Raw genomic sequence first — 21,225 nt, forward strand, 5'->3', positions numbered from 1 at the left:
GGGGCCCCCCTCCGGGAGGAGCCCCCAGGGCGTGTACAGCCCCGGCCTGACACGTGGCTGGCACGGTAGGGCCTGGCGAGGTGTATCTGGGCACCCGTGAGCCAGCGCGGGACCGAGATCCTTATCGGTAGGACCGAATTGCTAGGGTTTGGCAGTGGCTAATGACAAGTGAAACTCGGTGGCGCCGGATAGGAAGAATCGGTAGGACCGAGTTTGGCTTGGAGTTTAGGTCATATGTGGATATGGGAAAGTAGTTGAGGGTTTTGGAGCATATCATTAAGCACATGAAGCAAGAGGCTCATTAAGCAACACCTCATCCCTCCTTAATAGTATTGGCTTTTCCTATGGACTCAATGTGATCTTGGATCACTAAAATATAAAATGAAGAGTCTTGAGCTTTTGAGCTTGAGCCAATCCATTGTCCTTAGCATTTTGAGGGTTCCACTTTCATATCCATGCCATGCCAATCATTGAGCTTTCCTGAAATAATCATCTTGGCATAGCATTAGCTCAATGAGCTATATGTTGTTATGAATTACCAAAACCACCGAGGGATAGTTGCACTTTCAATCTCCCCTTTTTGGTAATTGATGACAACATATAGATCAAAGCTTCGACAAATGATAATAAGCATGAAATATATCGTCGCTTTGAGAAGTATGTGATAAGTAAGAGCTTCCCCTAAATTTGTGCATATTTAAGATTTGCTTTGGACTGCAAATGCACAATGAGTTAGAGTCATGGGTTACTCTTCCATGTCACATACATCTTGGTGGAGCGCTCAAAATGATAGGAATGAAATACATGCACTCATCACCAAGAATAGTGAATGATCACAAATGATAGATATAATGATAATATTTAAACAAGCATCAAGCAAACATTAAGTGTAGCTTATGATCAAACACATGATCATCGATGTCTCACAAACATAAGGACGAAGTATCTCACACAAAAGCAAAAAAAGTTCGAAGAAACCACCAAATAAAACAAGAGAGAAAAGCAACACTCTCTCTCTCGAAGCCTATGATCTATACATCTTCTCCCCCTTTGGCAACAAGTTACCAAAAAGTTCCTAGAAAATGCATAGCACTAGATCGACGCTCAGGCTTGATCTTCAGGTGGTGGTGGAGTCCGAATCACTCCAAGGACGAAGGCTTCTGTAGATGCTGAAGTAGTCGCTGGAGTTGGAGCTGAGGTAGACGCTGGAGCTGAGGCTGTGGCTGGTGCAGATGTTGTAGCTCTGGTGTCAGCAACTGGCAGTGCAGACGACCTCGGGCCTCGTGGCACTCTAGAAAAAGCATGAGTCATGGTCCTGCCTCTCCTCTCATTCATGTCCTCCTGGAGCTGCTCCACTACAGACTGAACTTCTGTTACCTTGACATCCAAGTCATAGAACTTCTGTTCCATGATCCTCTCTAGGCTCTGCTGATTTTTAGTGAGGTTGGCCAGACTTTGCTCAATTCTCAGCGAGGATGCAATCAAGTAACTGAGCTGCTCTTGTTTGGTCTTCAAGAAGTACTCAGATGCCTCCTCTTGAGTAGGCATCCTGGCAGCTTTTTCCTTCTTCGCCTTCTCCTTGTTTGCAAATGCTTGTGCAGACGATGGCTCATTCTCTGTCATCACAACTTCATTGTTCTCAAATTCTGGACGGATGGGCAGGTGTTCCTTATCCAACAAGTATATGCCCATGCCCATCTTGGAGTTGATGAGCTCCTGAATCTGAGGGGCATATCCACAGCTCCTCTTCTGATCTGCAGCTGTCCTCTTAATGGTTTCAACTATGAGACTCATGACCTTGAATTTCTGAGGCACGTCAAAAACATGAAGCAGGTTGATCGCGTGACCTCTGATCATCTTGTGATCTCCAGACTTAGGCAACAGAGTGTGCCTTAGTATCCAATTGATAGTAGGCAATCCTGAGAGCAGATAGTGCACTGACCCAAACTTGAATGTGTCAAGAACTTCATTGGGAATTTCCTTGTACATGTTGGACATGGAGTTATGGTCCATCTTCTTCTTTGCATAGATGTCCAAGTCCTCATCTTGCTCCTCTGGGGCATTGATGATCTGTGCCCACTCAGCCACTGTAGATTGGTACCTTGTACCCTCTGACATCCATGTAATCCTTCCATCCGGATAAAAGTGAGCTGTGGAGTAGAACTGCATGATGAGTTCCTCGTTCCACTTTGTGAGCTTCTGTCCAACAAAGTCCTCTACTCCACACGCTCTGAAGCTGTCCTAAACTCCTGGGAAGTACTCCTCATTCTCCTTGATGTAGGTCCACTTGACCCATCTCATGTCACAAACGATTGGCTTCTTGTCAAGCAAAACAGTCTCATAAAAGTCTTGTTGCTCCTTTGTGTGAAATCTATAGTCCACGGCAGTCCTTCTCCTAGAAGCATATGGATCTGCTTCTCTCCATTTCCTGAGCCCTGAGTCTCTCCTGAGCTTCATGTCCTCAGCCACAGGATGAGCATCGTTGTGGTTTGGGATCTTGGGCTTGAGCTTCCGAAGGACACTCTCTTCCTCTTCTTCAATAGCTTCAGGCACTGGGGCCTTGTTCTTTTCTGCAGCAGGTATACTCCTTGTGTTTCTCTTTGGAGCTGTCTTAGGCTTAGATGCAGCCTTAGGAGCTTCCTTGGGCTTGGATGCAGCTGTGCCTGACCTTATGGCATCTCCCATGAGTTTGGCTGCCTTGGGCGCTGGTGCAGCTGCCTCTTCTTCCTCCTCCTCTTCTACCATGATGGAGGCTCTCCCAAGCACTTTGGCTACAGCCTTTTTCACCCTTTCTTTCCTCTTTTTGCTCTCAGCAGCAATGGGCTCAATGGGAGCAGGTGCAGGCTTCTCAGTTGAGGCTCTAGCCTTTGACATTGGCTGCCTCCCTACTGGCCTTTTGATTTTCAGGCCTGGCTTTGAGCCTTGAGCTGGCTCAACCCTTTTGGAAGTGGCCTCTTCCTCTGCCACATAGTCTTCATCCTCAGAATCAGACGTTCTCTTCTTCCTTTGACATGTGGCAGCCTTAGGCAGATTGCTGTGTGTGCTCCTGCTGCCATCATCAGAAGAACTTGAGGGGCTAGTGCCCTCACTCATGACAACTTGCTGCTCTGAGAGGTTTTGGCTGTCACTTTGATCAGACATGTTGCTCACTGACTGCTGACCCTGTGAATAGATTATGGATAAGATAGAGTGGATGAGCATCACAAAAGACAGAGATTTTTGCAAAAGATTAATCCAAAAACTTATTTTTAGTTTTCCACAGAAAGCATCTCGGATCTACCGATTTTCAAACTCGGTGACACCGAAGCAGTTTTGGCACGAGAACTGGTGAACTCGGCAGACCGAGTCAGAGTTCGGTGGCACCGAGACTGCTAGGGTTTCACAGAATTCCAAATCGGTCACACCGATAAGTTATTCTCGGTCAGACCGAGTTTAACTTGTGCAATGGCAAGAGCCAGATCGGTGGGACCGAGTTTTTCAACTCGGTGGGTCCGAGATGGTTTCGGCGGAAACCTAAACCTAGAATTTTTGAATTAAACCTAATCTACGAGCGTTTTGACTGGATAGAAGTTTATCAAACGTGGCAAGAATCATGATGATCACAATGTGCTAGGAATCAGATTGAGGAATAGCACGAAGATCAAGTCCATACCCTAGTTCGGCGTGGACTTGCTACGGCGGCAACGGCGGGGCAGAAATCGGTTGACGGCGGCGAAGACCAGCGACTGGAGGCTGCTGGCGGCGAGGAGACGATCCGGAGACCTCGGGGGTAGAGCAGGCTATCGCGCGGGCGAGGAGGTTTCGGAGAAATTTCCAAAATTCTGCCCGTCACTATATATAGCCCGACCCTGTCGGTGTGACCGAGTGGAACGACTCGGTGGCACCGAGATGCAAAACTGTGTGCAGTTTTTGCAACTCGGTGTGACCGAAAAGTTCAAATCGGTTGCACCGAGATCGAAAACCTAGATCAACTTAATGAACTCGGTAGGACCGAAAATGGAGTATCGGTCAGACCGAGATTCATAAAGAGATTTTGGAAGTTTAAGTCTATGACGAATCGGGGACTCCGAGCGCTCCTCACACAGAGTGGTTCGAATCTGACTTGATCAATTTTTGTGATGCAGCATGAATAGAGTTTGAGATGAGAAAAGCATAGATAGCTAGAGAAGGTTCTTAGGCATTCTTGTCCATCCACTTGGCAAAAGAAGATAAAGCCAAACAATCAAAGCAACAAGTGGATGTCCTCGAATGAGTAAAATATGCAATCAGCATGCTCACACAATAAGATAGCAAATGAAATATGTGGCAAAGCATGCACAACCAATTCTAGCATCTATCAAGCAATTTGCGATGACTAGGTCATCTATATATGAGTATATTGACTTAGGAGTCAAGTGAGAACACTTGATCGTAGGTCATACTCATCGTTTAAGCTCAAGTGGGGTTACCACTTTTACATAAAGCATTGTTTTGTTCACATCTTTAGAGTTTCTTTAGCTCAAGTCTTAGAGTAAAGCTCCCCCTAGATGTGATATCCCCCCTAAGAGGGATGAACTAACCTTGGGTTTTGTCGATGAGGACTTCATGTAGATATTGAAGATGTGGATGCTCAATGTTGATGTAGATCTCTTGGAGCTATCCTTTTGAGTGAATTGCACTTTCAATACCTACATGGGTTAGTCCCACAAGGAACAAACAAGGATATCCATAGACATAGAGTGATGCACACAAAAGATGATGTCCATTGAAAACTTTAGTTTACCTTGTCCCTTGTCTTACCAACAAGAGGGTTTGTGACTCCTTGAACTAGTGCAAGATGTGGAAGTGATTGCACTTGTTCTTGCCAAAATGATAAGAGTGAAGTATTGTTGGTGGATCACCCTCAGAACTCTAGTCTTCTTCTTTTGGATCCACATCATCTTGATGGGAATCCTTGGAGTTTGTAGTCGTACTTGATGAAGTGGAACTTGAAGTAGTCTTGGGAATCCACTTGACTAAGGTCTTAGGAGCTTCTTCAAATGCATCAATTTCCTCTTGAAGCTTCTCCTTGCCTTTTTGCTCGTAGTCTTGTGGTGGAAGATCATCTTGAGCTTGTGTCCCTTTGAAAAACTTCTCTTGTTGAGGGACAAACTTCTCTTGGGGTATTGATCTTCTTCCCATTCAACTCCATTGGCATTGAACTTTCGTTCAAAACCAACACCTTGATTCTTTCGGTGCATTCCTTGCTTGCGCACAATTTCCTCGAATTGCTTACTCCCGGCAAGGCTTTTGTACACTCCTTTCTCTATAATTCCCTTCAATAAGCTATTTTCTTGCTCAAGTGTAACTTGGCTAAGAGAATCATTAGTGGAATCAAGAGAACTACTAGAAGCAACAATATTGGGTTTAGCATGATCATTGTTACTACTAGAGGAAGAATCTTTCTTGTTAGACTTGACTTGAGGCATGTAAGTGGATAAGAGTAAACGCTTGGCAATGTAAGAAGAACTTTTCTTGCGGAGATCATCATTGATTGCCTTTAAGAACTCATGCTCTTGCTCAAGATTGAGCTTTTCAAAGCGTAATTTCTCATGAGCTCTTAAAAGTTCTCGATGATCTTCGAAGATAGTTTCATGAGCTAACTTAAGAGTTTTAGTTCTTTAGTTAGAGCCTCAATCTTCTCCTTATCATTGTCATTCGTTTTATCTTGATTAGCATGATTAATTGGTTTCATCATAGTATTCATCACTAGAGTTGTCAACAAGCAAATCATCACCTAACAAGTCATCTTCATCACTATTGAAATCAACATACTCGGGGTGTGTTACCTTAGGACCTTTGGCCATGAAGCATCTTCCAATTCCTTCATTTGGTGAGTCAAATATGTCGTAGGAGTTGGTTGACACAAGTGCTAGACCGGCAACACCTTCATCTTGAGTATCTTCGGAGTCGGAGTGATAACTTCTCTCGGAGTGGCTGTCGGAGTCGGAGCCGGATACCCATTCACCAACATGAGCTTGATGTCTTCGTCTTGTGTAGCTCCTTGATGATTTTTCCTTCCTTTCCGAATCCTTGCTTCTCCGTGAGTATCTTCGTTCATAACGATCATCTCTACTCCTTCTCTCTCTTGGTGGTGATCCTTTGCTTCTTCTTTTTGGAGAATCTTCTCTTCTCTTGTAGGGAGCCGTACACTCATTGGAATAGTGTCCGGGTCTTCCACAATTGTAACAGTTTCGCTCTCGACTAGAAGATCTTTTGTCATTGTAGGACCTTGATTTGGAGCTTCTATCTTTGCTTCTACTCTTGTAGAACTTGTTGAAGTTCTTCACCATTAAGCTCAATTCTTCATTGAAGTCTTGTTTCTCACTTGATGATGTAGGGGCTTCACATGAGGCTTTATAGGCACCACTTGATTTGTTGTGAAGTTCCTCTTTATCCTTAAGTGACATCTCATGAGCAACAATTCTTCCAATCATTCCGTTGGCTTGAGATCTTTGTAATTGGGCATCATTTGGATCAATGTGCACACGGTATCATATTTTCCATCCAAGGCTCTTAGGATCTTCTTGATGATGAATCTATTGGTCATCTCTTCACTTCCTAAGCCGCCAATCTCATTTGTGATGAGAGCAAGCCTAGAGTACATTTCAGCGACACCTTCACCATCCTTCATTTTGAACTTGTCAAGTTGACTTTGAAGCACATCCAATTTGGATTCCTTGACGGAGTTGGTACCTTCGTCATATCAATCAAAGTATCCCAAATTTCCTTTGCATTCTCAAGACGGCTGATTTTGCTGAATTCTTCGGGGCACAATCCGTTGAAGAGGATATCACAAGCCTGAGCATTGTATTGCACATCTTCAATCATTCCGCGGTAGCTTCACGGTTTGGTTCTCTCCCATCAAAGAAGTCACCTTGCAAACCAACACACACAATAGCCCAAACGAGCGGGGTTATGTCCAAGAATATGCATTTTCATTTTATGCTTCCAACTAGCAAAATTAGTACCATCAAAGTAAGGACCTCTACGGTGATAATTTCCCTCGCTAGACGCCATACTCTCCTAGGTTGTGAAACCAAGGCTATGACCACCAAAAGCTATGGAGATCAAGCAAATGGAGACCAAAGCTCTGATACCACTTGTAGGATCGAAAGTATGTCTAGAGGGGGGTGATTAGACTACTTGACCAAATAAAAACTTAACCTTTTCCCAATTTTAGTTCTTGGCAGATTTTAGCTATTTTAGGACAAGTCAAGCAATCATCACACAATTCAAGCAAGCATGCAAAGAGTATATTGGCAGCGGAAAGTAAAGCATGCAACTTGCAAGAATATAAAGGGAAGGGTTTGGAGATTTCAAACGCTATTGGAGACACGGATGTTTTTCCCGTGGTTCGGATAGGTGGTGCTATCCTACATCCACGTTGATGGAGACTTCAACCCACGAAGGGTAACGGTTGCGCGAGTCCACACAGGGCTCCACCCAAGGGCAACGGTTGCGCGAGTCCACGAAGGGCTCCACCCACGAAGGGTCCACGAAGAAGCAACCACCCACAAAGGGTCCACGAAGTAGCAACCTTGTCTATCCCACCATGGCCATCGCCCACGAAGGACTTGCCTCACTAGCGGTAGATCTTCACGAAGTAGGCGATCTCCTTGCCCTTACAAACTCCTTGGTTCAACTCCACAATCTTGTCGGAGGCTCCCAAGTGACACCTAGCCAATCTAGGAGACACCACTCTCCAAGAAGTAACAAATGGTGTGTAGGTATGAACTCCTTGCTCTTGTGCTTCAAATGATAGTCTCCCCAACACTCAACTCTCTCTCATAGGATTTGAATTTGGTGGAAAGAGGGTTTGAGTGGAAAGCAACTTGGGAAGGCTAGAGATCAAGATTCATATGATAGGAATGGAATGTCTTGGTCTCAACACATGAGTAGGTGGTTCTCTCTCAGAACAAATGAGTTGGAATGATGTGTGTGTTCTGATGGCTCTCTCATGAATGAGAAAGAGGTGGAGGGGTATATATAGCCTCCACACAAAATCCAACCGTTACACAGTTTTCCAATCTCGGTGGGACCGAATCATAAAACTCGGTCGGACCGAAAATGTAAACCTAGTGACCGTTAGGAATTTCGGTGGGACTGACATGCAACTCGGTAGGACCGATTCGGTTAGGGTTTGGGCATAACGTAATCTCGGTGAGACCGATTACACAAACTCGGTGAGACCGATTTGGTAATTAGCTAACCAGAGAGTTGGTCAGGCAAACTCGGTGGGACCGATTTGCTCTTTCGGTGACGAGTGGAACTCGGTGAGACCGAAAAGTTACAAAGGGGAAACACTGAGTTTACATTGCAATCTCGGTGGGACCGATTCGCTCTTTCGGTGACCGAAAAGTTACGAAAGGGAAACAGAGAGTTTGCAACCCCATCTCGGTGACCGAGATCCTTATCGGTAGGACCGAATTGCTAGGGTTTGGCAGTGGCTAATGACAAGTGAAACTCGGTGGCGCCGGATAGGAAATCGGTAGGACCGAGTTTGGCTTAGGATTAGGTCATATGTGGATATGGGAAAGTAGTTGAGGGTTTTGGAGCATATCATTAAGCACATAAGCAAGAGGCTCATTAAGCAACACCTCATCCCTCCTTGATAGTATTGGCTTTTCCTAAAGACTCAATGTGATCTTGGATCACTAAAATATAAAATGAAGATCTTGAGCTTTTGAGCTTGAGCCAATCCTTTGTCCTTAGCATTTTGAGGGTTCCACTTTCACATCCATGCCATGCCAATCATTGAGCTTTCCTGAAATAATCATCTTGGAATAGCATTAGCTCAATGAGCTATATGTTGTTATGAATTACCAAAACCACCTAGGGATAGTTGCACTTTCACTAGGCGCGCTGGAGCAGGAGTTGGGGGCGAGGAAGGCCGAGCTGGACGGCAAGGCCCTGGTTCTTGCCGAGGACCGCGCCTTCACGGAGTTGGAGGCGAAGGCTCGCTCCTCGCTGAGGACGCTTTACGACAGCGGCCTGGAGAGCCCGCTGGCTGGCGCCGAGGACGGCCCCGCCAAGCTGCTTCCCTTCCTGGTTCACGCTCTTGAAGATGTCGCCCTTGGCCCGCCCCAGGCCGAGGCCGAGGCGCGTGTCCTGTCTTCTGCAGCACTGACGCGGGTCCTCACCCACATCTACCTTCGCGATCCCGGTGTCGACCTCGACAGCCTGCTGGAGCCAGGTGGTGAGCGTGCCGCTGCCGAGGCCGTGAAGGGTCGCGCGGAGGCTCTGCTGGGGAAGTTCCGGGCCTTCAACACCAAGCCGGAGCAAGGCGCTGCTGACCCTGCTGCTCCCTGAGGCGAAACCGCTCCCCGCTGCTCCCCCGCCGCCAAGTGACTCCGTCGTGGCTCATATCCTGCTTTTAATTCCTGCACACGTATCATGCCTCGGGGAGGCGTTTAAACTTGCGTTTGGCATTGAGATAACAGTGTGGACTGTAATATTTGCTTTTGAATTCCTTGAAATTAGCGCTTTTCCTTCCTACTTGCTTATGTTCTACGCCGGCAGAGCCCGGCCCCGCGCGTACCTCACCCAGCAATAGTCCCGACCGGAAACCAGGACGGGACCAAGGAGTGAGGGGCTACGTGACAAGTTAGGCTCCTGAGTCGCGATGCTCAGGAGTCCCCCTTGGCGCACGAACAGCAAGTAGGGAGGTGTGATGCGGGTGGATCTACCGTTCTACGTCTGCAGAGCCCGGCCGCGTGCGTGCCTCACCCAGCGATGGTCCCAACCGGAAACCAGGACGGGCCACGGAGTCAGGGGCTACGTGACCAGTTAGGCTCCTGAGTCGCGATGCTCAGGAGTCCCCCTTGACGCACAAACTGCAAGTAGGGAGGTATGATGTGGGTGGATCCACCGTTCTACGTCTGCAGAGCCCGGCCGCGCGCGTGCCTCACCCAGCGATGGTCCCGACCGGGAACCAGGACGGGACCACAGAGTGAGGGGCTACGTGACCAGTTAGGCTCCTGAGTCGCGATGCTCAGGAGTCCCCCTTGATGCTCAAACGGCCTTCGTACCTTGGCTCCGCTCAGGGAGAGACGCGCGACGAACCAGGCCCGGGGGGACCTGGCTGGGCGGCGTGCGTCTGGGTGTGACCCAGGCGCAGCCCCCTCGCGCGGCACTCCCGAGGGGAGGCGTTACAATGAGGCTAGACACTGAGCTCTGGGCTCCCTGAGGTTGATGCGGCCCGAGGGCCACCCTCAGTTGTTTATCACCAGCACGGAGCATAGTGCTACCGTATGTGTACGGGCATAGCCGCTCCTCGGCAGTGTCGTCAGCCAGCGCGGAGCATGGTGCTTCCACTGGTACGTGGGAGGGGGCCCCCCTCTGGGAGGAGCCCCCAGGGCGTGTACAGCCCCGCCCTGACACGTGGCTGGCACGGTAGGGCCTGGCGAGGTGGATCTGGGCACCCGTGAGCTAGCGCGGGACTCACGGGGCCCTACCTCTAGGCGGGTTGCGCCTGGCACTGGGCCTTATCTTGTGATGTGTCCCTGCAAATTTGGTTAGATGTCGGCACTCTATGTCCTCGGGTCCCGGCCCTCGAGCTGGTCTCAGTCGTCGCTGGTATGCCAGGTCGCGATGCCATGGACAAGGCCAGAGGGTGAGGGATGGAGAGCCAGTAAGAGCCCTGAGTCACGATGCTCAGGTGCCCCCCCCTTTAACATGCAAGTGGTCGGCATGGAGGAGAAGAGGTGCCATGGACCGGCATCAAATAATCAAGCATGGTGGATCTAACGCATAATCGGAAATAAACGCAAATGGGATACATGCCACTGGGCCTGGCCCGAGCGGCTTGGGGATCATGCAGCTTGAGGGGCGCCCCCAACAAGGTAAGCTAACAACATGGAATAAACGGATACACGCCGCAGGGACAGACCCACGCGGCCTGGGAATAATGCAGCCCTGGGGGCGCTCCCAGCTGGAAGTAAAACTCGAAAGATGTCACCTGATGATGTTGAGGACGAAGGGGTGTTGGTGTAGCAGGCTCGGTGGGCTGCGGGAGCCGATCCTCACGAGCCCCCAGGCCCAGGGGCCTCGGGAGGCTCCGGAGGCGCTGGCGGCTCCTTGCGGGCCATCTCCATCTCTGCCCGGGCTGCGGAACGCCTGGCCTCTCGTGCCTCCGTGATGCCCCTCATGAGGCGCTGGTACGCGTCAGCCGTGTTCGGCAAGCTGTAAGGCATGCGAACGTAGCTGTGGGGTGGACCTCCGCAGCGCCCCACTCGCGAAGGCCAGAGGCGCTCCAGAGAGGCGACTCGGTTGAGCCCTGGTATGTCGATGCAGACACGCAGCCCACCATCCTTGCCTGGATGGGGGGCCACTGCTGGCAAGCGGCGGCCGCCTTTCATGACTCTTGACTCCTGTAGCTCCTGAATGGCCTTGCTGACGAACTCCTGAGGATTTGGATCTCCTTGCCTTGCTCCTTCTCGAGGGAAACGTGCTTCAAAACATGCCTCCATGTGGTGCCCAAGCGCCTCCCTCGTGACCCTAGCCAGGTCGGTGGCCCTCCAGGGGAGAGCCCCCGAGCCCTGCCTGAGGAGGGCGCCGGGCGCGCTTTCCTATGCGATGGAGGGAGGCTCCCCTGGGCAGGCGCGGGCCCAGAGGGGCCTGCCTCCTGAGTGGCGGGCCGGACGATGTCTTCTTCTTCTTGGGGGTGGTCTCGGGAGGCCTCCTGCTTCCACGATCCGGGTCTTCCAGTGACGCAGCCTGAAAGGCTCGTTCTAGGGAACACACCGCGTCCTTCTCTTCACAGGGCACCGTGATGACTCCGCCGCTTCCTGGCATCTTGAGGACGTTGTAGCCGTGGTGAGTTACGGCCATGAACTTGGCCAGCGCTGGGTACCCAAGGATGGCGTTGTACGGCAGGCGAATGTGAGCGACGTCGAAGTCGATGAGCTCGGTGCGGTAGTTGTCGCGTGCCCCGAAGGTGACAGGGAGGCGGACCTTCCCAATCGGGACCGTGGAGCCGTCAGTGATACCGGAGAAGGGCTTGGTTGGCTGAAGCTGGCTGTAGGGCACTTGGAGGTTGTTGAGCGTCTCCACAGACAGGACGTTGAGCCCTGCCCCTCCATCGATGAGGGTCTTGGTGACCACCACGTTGCTGATGATTGGGGAATAAAGCATCGGGAGGACTCTGGCTGTAGCCGCACACTTGAGATGATCTGCTGAGCTGAACGTGATGGTGCACGCCGACCACCTGAGGGGGCGCGTGGCTTCGAGCCTGGGGAGGACTACATTCACCTCGCGGGCGAACTGCTTGAAGATGCGCTGAGAGGCTGGGGCTTGTGCTCCGCCCAAGATGCAGGCGATCGCGCGCGGCTCCTGGAAGCCCCCAGCCTCCTCGTCCTGGTGGCGGTCCTCATTTCTCCTTGGCTGCGGCGGCAGCGGTGGGAGGCCTGCGTTGCCTTGCGGGCGATCCTTGCGAGGCGGGTCTTGCCAGCGATCCTCGCGAGGTTGGTCGCGCCACCCTTGGCGCGGCCCACGGTCTTCCCAGCATCCTGCGTTTCTTCCTCCTCCTTGGCCGTAGCCCCGGCCACTGTGGTCGGGGCGACGACCGATCCTTCCTTCTCGCACGGCTTGGAGTTCTTGACATTTGTTGGTGTTGTGGGTGTGGAGGTCATGGTACACACAGTACCGGCTGCCCTTGGAGGGTTCGGGCTGATCTCTGCCCTGCTTGGTGTCTGGTTCTGCCGCTAGCACGACAGCCCCCTTGCGCTTCACGTCCTTGGCCTTGGGCTTCTTCTCTTCTGGGTCCGCGGCAGGCAGCTCGAGGAGGGAGAGACGCCCTTCCTCAGCCCTGGCGCACTTGTTTGCCAAGTTGAACAGCTCCAAGGAAGTGCACAGGTCTTCATGCATAGCCAGCTCCTCCTTCATCTTGAAATCGCGCACGCCGTCGAAGAAGGCCGAGATGATGTCCTCCGCAGTCACCTTGGGAATCTTGAGGCGTGCGTTGTTGAAGCACTGGATGTACTTCTGTAGGGTTTCCCCGGGCTGTTGCTTGATGCGGCGCATGTCGCTCACGGCGGGTGGCCGGTCGCGAGTGCCTTGGAAGTTGGCGATGAAGCGGGTGCGCATCTCCTCCCAGGAGGAGATGGTGCCTGACGCCAGGTTCAGGAGCCAGGCGCGAGCCCCGTCCTTGAGTGCCATGGGGAACCAGTTCGCCATGACCTTCTCGTCTCCGTTGGCAGCTTCGATGCCTAGCTCGTAGAGCTGGAGGAACTCTGCAGGGTCAGCCGTGCCGTCGTAGCGAGGAGGCAGGTCTGGCTTGAACTTGCCGGGCCACGCTACGCTGCGTAGTTCGGTGGTGAAGGCGCGGCAGCCTGCTGTGGCCACGGGAGGCCTTGGGTGACGGAGAGCCTGGTCTTGCATGTCCCCACGCGCTGCAGCTGGGAGCAGGGCGGGGTCTTGACGCGCGGGAGCAGGAGCATGGTCGCGACGTGCTGGAGCAGGGAGCGCCCGAGCAGCTTCTTGCGGGCGAGGGACTTCCTGGCAGCTCTGCTCTTGCTGCGCGGGCACCTGACGGAGCGGGTTCCGCCCAGGGGCCACGCGCCTTGGGGCCATGGTGTCTTCTTGAGGAGGAGGCGGCCGGGGCGCCGCCGGAGCCTCATCGCCCGCGCGGGGAGGGGTGCGGTGCAGTGGAACGGACTGCGCAGGAGAGCCCCCTGCGGCGCGGACGAGCTCGGCGATGCGGTCGAGCCATTCTTCGTAGACGTCATCGAAGGGACGGTAGCGCAGGAGCTCGTTTGCCGGGATGAGTGCAGCTCGAGCCTCCATGGGCGCGCAGAGCGCGCGGGATGAAGAACCAGCTGGGGTGAGCGAGGGAGTTGCGGTGCGGCCGTCTTGCCGCACGGACGACTGCTGGGATGATGCTTGCCGCTCGTCCCCCGCCGGGCCGGTGGCGGTGTTGACGGCAGGTGACGGGGAACGGCGTGGATGCCCGCCGACAGGGGCAGTCTGGGCGACGCAGGAAGCGAGTGCGGCCCGGCGCTCGGCGCGGGCCCGGCGAGCGTCAGACATGGGCGTGACGGTCGGAGGAGAACGGGGCGGTGGAAGACGATTCTGGTGCACCCCTACCTGGCGCGCCAAATGTCGGATTTCGGGTTCCGGCAGACCCTTGAGGTTCGAACACTAGGGTGCGCGTGGAGATTTCGCCCCGTACCTACCTGCACCCCTCCGCCATGCGAGGATCTAAACTAAGGAAAGAACAACACAAGAGACACAGGGTTTATACTGGTTCGGGCCACCGTTGTGGTGTAATACCCTACTCTAGTGTGTGGAGTGGTGGATTGCCTCTTGGGCTGATGATGATGAACAATACAAGGAAGAACAGCCTCACGAGGGTCTGTTCTTGGCTGGGGCGATGAACTGCTCGGAGGAGTTCAGTCACCTTTCTCTCTCTCTCTCTCTCTCTCTCTCTCTCTCTCTCTCTCTCTCTCTCTCTCTCTCTCTCTCTCTCTTTCTGCTTTTCTCCAACTGACCGACCCTGATTTCGACCCCAGCTTGTTTCTGGGTTGGCTGATTCTCGATCCTCCCTACCCTGAGGGTGGCTAGTCCTATTTATAGAGGCCCTGGTCCTCTCCCAAATATTGAGAGGGAAGGGAGCCAACAATGGCGGGCTAATTTGAATGGGGACAACAAGTATCAGCTATCCTGCCAAAAGTAGTCTTCGCCTGTGCAAAGCTCTGGTGATGACGCCGTCTTGGGCTCCACGGTGACCTCTGTCTCGTAGTCCTCCTGGTCTTGGTCTCATTGCACTGAGAAGGCAACCTTTGCCTGATGCCTTGGTACTCCGTGGCTGCGCTTGCCCCCTTTGCACCAAAGAGGGAAGGAGGACGCTGCGCGGGCTGGCACCCGCCTGGCACCCTAAATCGTCATGGCTTGTGTCACGGGCACCTCGTGAGGTACCCCGCCTTGATCTCTCCGCCCCCTCATGAGCCAGCCTGATGAGGCCGTGCCTGAGGAAGCTCCGCGTCGTCTGCCCCGCGAGGCTTGGCCCCTCGCGAGGGTCTTGGGTTTGTGTTGGTGAAGACGGGCCGTGCTGGGCCCCCCTTTGAGCCACGCCGCAGGCCGCAGGCAGGCAAGTCTGGGGACCCCCGTTCCCAGAACGCCGACAACCGTGGGCGATGTCCCCAGGCAACGCACACAGTTTCTAGGAATAAACCGTGTTGGATCAATGAACAATCACACACGATATTCTATTGAAAACTATTTGCGTTACGCCACCTTGCACAAACGTTTCCCTTGGAGTGACTGTGTGGGATGTATATACGAATGGAAACATTTAGCAGTGACTGACTGTGTGGGATGTACTTACGACCAGAAATGATTTCGCCTCTATAATTGTATTTTGAGCACTACTATACGTATTTCTATATTTGAGTGCTCGCCCGTCGCACACGACCTCATTTTGCCGAGCGTGTGTGCGAGGAGGGCATATCCCTGACAGTTTCTGGGTCGTGTGGGAAGGACCCCCCTATAGCCCACAGTCACTTCGCGACGGTTCCAAATGCCTTCACGGAAAGGGGTTAAAAATCGTTTGTTTAGCACCTCGTTGTACTAGTGATATCGTCAAACTTTGCGCTTTTCTATCAATTGCTTGGCAGTATTTTGTTTACCCACCGTATTATTTGCCTTCAAGAGAGAAGCCTCTAGTGAAACCTATGGCCCTTGGGTCTATTTTCCATCATATTAGTTTCCGATCTACTATTTTGCAATCTTTTATTTTCAGATCTGTAAACCAAAATGTCCAAAAATATTTTATCTTTCGTTTAGTTTTACTTATTTATCTGTATCAGATCTCACTTTTTCAAGTGACTGTGAAGGGATTGACAACCCCTTTATCGCGTTGGGCGCAAGTGTTTGATTGTTTTTTGCTGGTATTGGTGTGCGTTCTTCTCCTACTAGATTGACACCTTGGTTCTTAACCGAAGGAAATACTTATCTCAACTGTGCTGCATCACCCTTTCCTCTTCAAGGGAAAAACCAACGCAAGCTCAAGAAGTAGCAGGAAGGATTTCTGGTACCGTTGCCAGGGAGATCTATGCCAAGTCAAGCCTACCAAGTACCCATTATAAACTCTCATCTCTTGCATTACATTATCTGCCATTTGCCTCTCGTTTTCCTCTCCCCCACTTCTAAAACGATTTTCGAAAAGATTTTCCCATTTCTTCATCCTTCTTTCGTTTGTCTTTTCGTTTGTGTTTTGTTTGCTTGTGTGTTGGATTGCTTGCTTTGTCACGATGGCTCAAGAGAATACCAAATCATGTGACTTTTCCAACACTAATAATAATTATTTTATTAGTACTCCGATTGCTCCCGCCACTAGTGCGGAATCTTATGAAATTAATGCCACTTTGCTGAATCTTGTTATGAAAGATCAATTTTCCGGACTTCCTAGTGAAGATGCCGCATCCTATACGAATAATTTCGTTGAGTTGTGTGATATGCAAAAGAATAAAGATGTGGATAATGATATTGTTAAATTGAAGCTATTTCCGTTTTCATTTCGAGATCATGCTAAAACTTGGTTTTCATCTTTGCCTAAAAATAGTATTGATTCATGGAATAAGTGTAAAGATGCTTTTATTTCCAAGTATTTTTCTCCCGCTAAGATCATCTCCCTTAGGAAGGATATTATGAATTTTAAGCAACTTGGTCATGAACAGGTTGCACAATCTTGAGAGAGGATGAAATTGATGATACGTAATTTCCCTACTCATTGTTTGAATTTGTGGATGATCATACAATTTTTTTATGCCAGATTGAATTTTGCTTCTAGAAATCTTTTAGATTTGGCCGCGGGGGTACTTTTATGGAAATTACTTTAGGAGAAGCTACTAAACTCCTACATAATATTATGGTTAATTATTCGCAATGGCATATCGAAAGATCTTCCACTAGTAAAAAAGTGCATGTAATTGAAGAGATTGATGTTTTGAGTGGATAGATGGATGAACTTATGAAATTATTTGCTAGAAAGAGTGCTTCTATTGATCCTAATGATATGCCTTTGTCCACTTTGATAGAGAATAATAATGAATCCATGGATGTGAATTTTGTTGGTAGGAACAATTTTGGTAACAACGCGTATAGAGGTAATTTTAATCCTAGGCCGTTTCCTAGTAATTCCTCTAATAATTATGGTGATTCATACAACAATTCTTATGGAAATTATAATAATATTCCCTCTGATCTTGAGAGTAGTATTAAAGAATTTATGAGTTCGCAAAAGAATTGCAACGCTATGGTTGAAGAAAAAATGCTTAAGATTGATGATTTCGCTAGGAATGTGGATAGAATTTCTCTTGAGATTGATTCTTTGAAACTTAGATCTATTCCACCCAAGCATGATATTAATGAGTCTCTTAAAGCTATGAGAAATTCCATTGATGAGTGTAAATAAAGAACCGCTGATATGCATGCTAAATGAGATTGGTTTGTAAAAGTGTGTTCTCCTAGTTCTTGTGAAAATAATGATGAAGATCTTAAAGTAATTGCTGTGACTCCTATTGAATCTGTTTTCCAATATAAATCTTGATAAAGATGGGACTGGAGATGAGTCAACTTTAGCTAGAAGGCATACCAATGATTCGGAGTTTATAGATCTTGATGCGAAAATTGATAAAAGTGGGATTGGAGAGGTCAAAACTCTAAGTAGCAATGAACCCACTCTTTTGGATTTCAAGGAATTTAATTATGATAGTTGTTCTTTAATAGATTGTATTTCCTTGTTGCAATCCATTTTGAATTCTCCTCATGCTTATAATCAAAATAAAGCTTTTAGTAAACATATTGTTGATGCTATGATGAAATCTTTTGAGGAAAAGCTTGAATTGGAAGTTTCTATTCCTAGAAAAATTTATGATGAGTGGGTACCTAGTATTAATATCAAGATTAAATACTATGAGTTCCATGCTTTGTGTGATTTGGGTGATGTTTCCACAATGCCAAAAAGTCTATGTGATGTGTTAGGTTTCCATGAATTTGATGATTGTTCTTTAAATTTGCATCTTGCGGATTCCACTATTAAGAAACCTATGGGTAGGATTAATGATGTTCTTATTGTTGCAAATAGGAATTATGTGCCCATAGATTTCATTGTTCTTGATATAGACTGCAATCCTACATGTCCTATTATTCTTGGTAGACCTTTCCTTAGAATGATTGGTGCAATTATTGATATAAAAGAAGAAAACATTAGATTTAAATTTCCATTAAGTAAGGGCATGGAACACTTTCCTAGAAAGAAAATCAAGTTGCCATATGAATCTCTTATGAGAGCTACTTATGGATTGCATACCAAAGATGACAAAACCTAGATCTATGTTTTTGTGCCTAGCAAAGGGCATTAAACAATAGCGCTTGTTTGGAGGCAACCCAATTTTATTTTTGTTCTTGCTTTTTGGTCCTGTTTTATAATAAATAATTCATCTAGCCACTGGTTAGATGTGTTTTTGTGTTTTAATTAGTGTTTGTGCCAAGTAAGACCTTTGGGATAGCTTACGGTGATAGTTGATTCAATCTCGCTGAAAAATAGAAACTTTTACGCTCAGGAAAACAATTCTCATTTTTAGCAGAAGCGTGATAAAATACTGATTATTTTTCAAGAAGATTAATAAACAAATTGCTTAGGTCTTCCTAACTGTTCAGAGTTTTTGGAGTTACGGAAATGTTCTAGAGTTACAGATTTCTATAGATTGTTCTGTTTTTGACAGATTATATTTTCTTTGTGTTGTTTGCTTATTTTGATGAATCTATGGGTAGTATCGGGGCGTATGAACCATGGAGAAGTTGGAATACAGTAGATATTACACCAATATAAATAAAGAATGAGTTCACAACAGTAACATAATTGGTGATTTATTTTCTTATACTAACGGATCTCATGAGATTTTCTGTTGAGTTTTGTGTTGTGAAGTTTTCAAGTTTTGGGTAAAAGATTTGATGGACTATGGAATAAGGAGTGGCAAGAGCCTAAGCTTGGGGATGCCCAAGGCACCCCAAGGTAATATTCAAGGAGAACTGAGGGCCTAAGCTTGGGGATTCCCCGGAAGGCATCCCCTCTTTCGTCTTCGTCTATTGGTAACTTTACTTGAGGCTATATTTTTATTCACTACATGATATGTGTTTTGCTTGGAGGTCTTGTATGATATGAATCTTTGCTTTTTAATTTGCCACAATCATCCTTGCTATACACACCTTTTGAGAGGGACACGCATGAATCGTGATTTATTAGAATACTCTATGTGCTTCACTTATATCTTATGAGCTAGGCAATTTTGCTCTAGTACTTCACTTATATCTTTTTAGAGCACAATCATGGTTTTATTTTATAGAAATTTTTGAACTCTCATGATTCACTTATATTATTTCTAGAGTCTCTTTAAACAGCATGGTAATTTGCTTTGGTTATGAATTTAGTCCTAATATGATAGACATCCAAGAGGGATATAATAAAAACTTTCGTATAAACAACATTGAATACTAGGAGAAGTGTCGATGTCAAAACCGGCGGATCTCGGGTAGGGGGTCCCGAACTATGCGTCTAGGCCAGATGGTAACAGGAGGCAGGGGACACGGTGTTTTACCCAGGTTCGGGCCCTCTTGATGGAGGTAAAACCCTACGTCCTGCTTGATTGATATTGATAATATGGGTAGTACAAGAGTGGATCTACCACAAGATCAGAGAGGCTAAACCCTAGAAGCTAGCCTATAGTATGATTGTATGTTGTGGTTGTTGTCCTACGGACTAAAACCCTTAGGTTTATATAGACACCGGAGAGGGTTAGGGTTACACAAGGTCGGTTACAAAGGAGGAGATATCAATATCCGTATTGCCTAGCTTGCCTTCCACGCCAAGTAGAGTCCCATCCGGACACGAGACGAAGTCTTCAATCTTGTATCTTCATAGTCTAACAGTCCGGCCAATGGAGATAGTCCGGCTGTCCGGAGACCCCCTAATCCAGGACTCCCTCAGTACCCCCTGGACCAGGCTTCAATGACGATGAGTCCGGCGCGCTGTATTGTCTTCGGCATTGCAAGGCGGGTTCCTTCTCCGAATACATTACAGAAGAATTTGAATACGAGGATAGTGTCCGACCCTGCAAAATAAGTTCCACATTCCACCGTAGAGAGAATAATATTTTCGCAGATCTAATTTGCCGACTTGTTTTGGCAGCATGACGTTATGTCATGGCCCGGTGATTATTCGAACCGTTTCTTTTAACCAGCCCCGCACATAACGCGAGGCAGTTTTTCGACATGTCTTGTCAAAGCAGAGATTGTGTCCCCTTATTACGGGATTCTCATCAATACGGGCGTGGGTAAACTAACCGCGCCATCAATTGCGGCGCTTGGGGGATAAGCGAGTTTTACCAGGCAAGTGGGGACGCTTAGTTTCGTCCGCCCATATAAAGGGATAAGGATTCACCTTTCTATCCACGCCTTCTTCCTCCCTTACTCATCCGTTTCTGCACACTCGAGCTCTAGCGCCCAAGTCTGCACTTCCCACCTCGACCTTCTCCAATCATGTCCGGAGCGGGAGGCAGGTGGATGGTCTCCTCCGTCACGGAGGGAGACATCAAGAAACTGAGGAGAGCTGGATACCTGCCCGACGACATCGCGCACCGGCTCCCAGATGAGGGGCAGCTCATCCCCACCCCCAGGCGCCATGAGAGGGTAGTATTCCTCACCCATTTCCTACGCGGACTGGGATCCCCTTTCCATCCCTTCGTCCGGGGGCTCATGTTTTATTACGGCTTGGATTTCCACGATCTGGCCCCAAACTTCATCCTCAACATCTCGGTGTTTATCATCGTGTGTGAGGCCTTCCTCCGCATCAAGCCCCACTTCGGCTTATGGCTGAAGACCTTCAATGTCAAGCCGAAGGTGGTGGGCGGCCGCTAGGCAGAGTGCGGAGGCGCCATGGTGGGCAAGGTGCCCAACGTAACATGGCTCGAGGGCTCCTTTGTGGAAACCATAAAGGGGTGGCAATCGGGGTGGTTCTATATCACCGAGCCGCGCGACCCTGCATGGGCAGCGACCCCCGAGTTCCGATCTGGCATCCCCACGCGGGTTACCTCCTGGAAAGAGAAGGGCCCGTCTTGGGGTAGTTCGAAAGAGCTGACCGGACTCCAAACATGTATTCAAAACATGGTGGACAAGAAGCTCAAGCTTGTCAACATAGTCCAATTTATG

Source organism: Triticum urartu, chromosome 3 (assembly GCF_003073215.2).
Source record: "Triticum urartu cultivar G1812 chromosome 3, Tu2.1, whole genome shotgun sequence".
NCBI classification, from domain to species: Eukaryota; Viridiplantae; Streptophyta; class Magnoliopsida; order Poales; family Poaceae; genus Triticum; species Triticum urartu.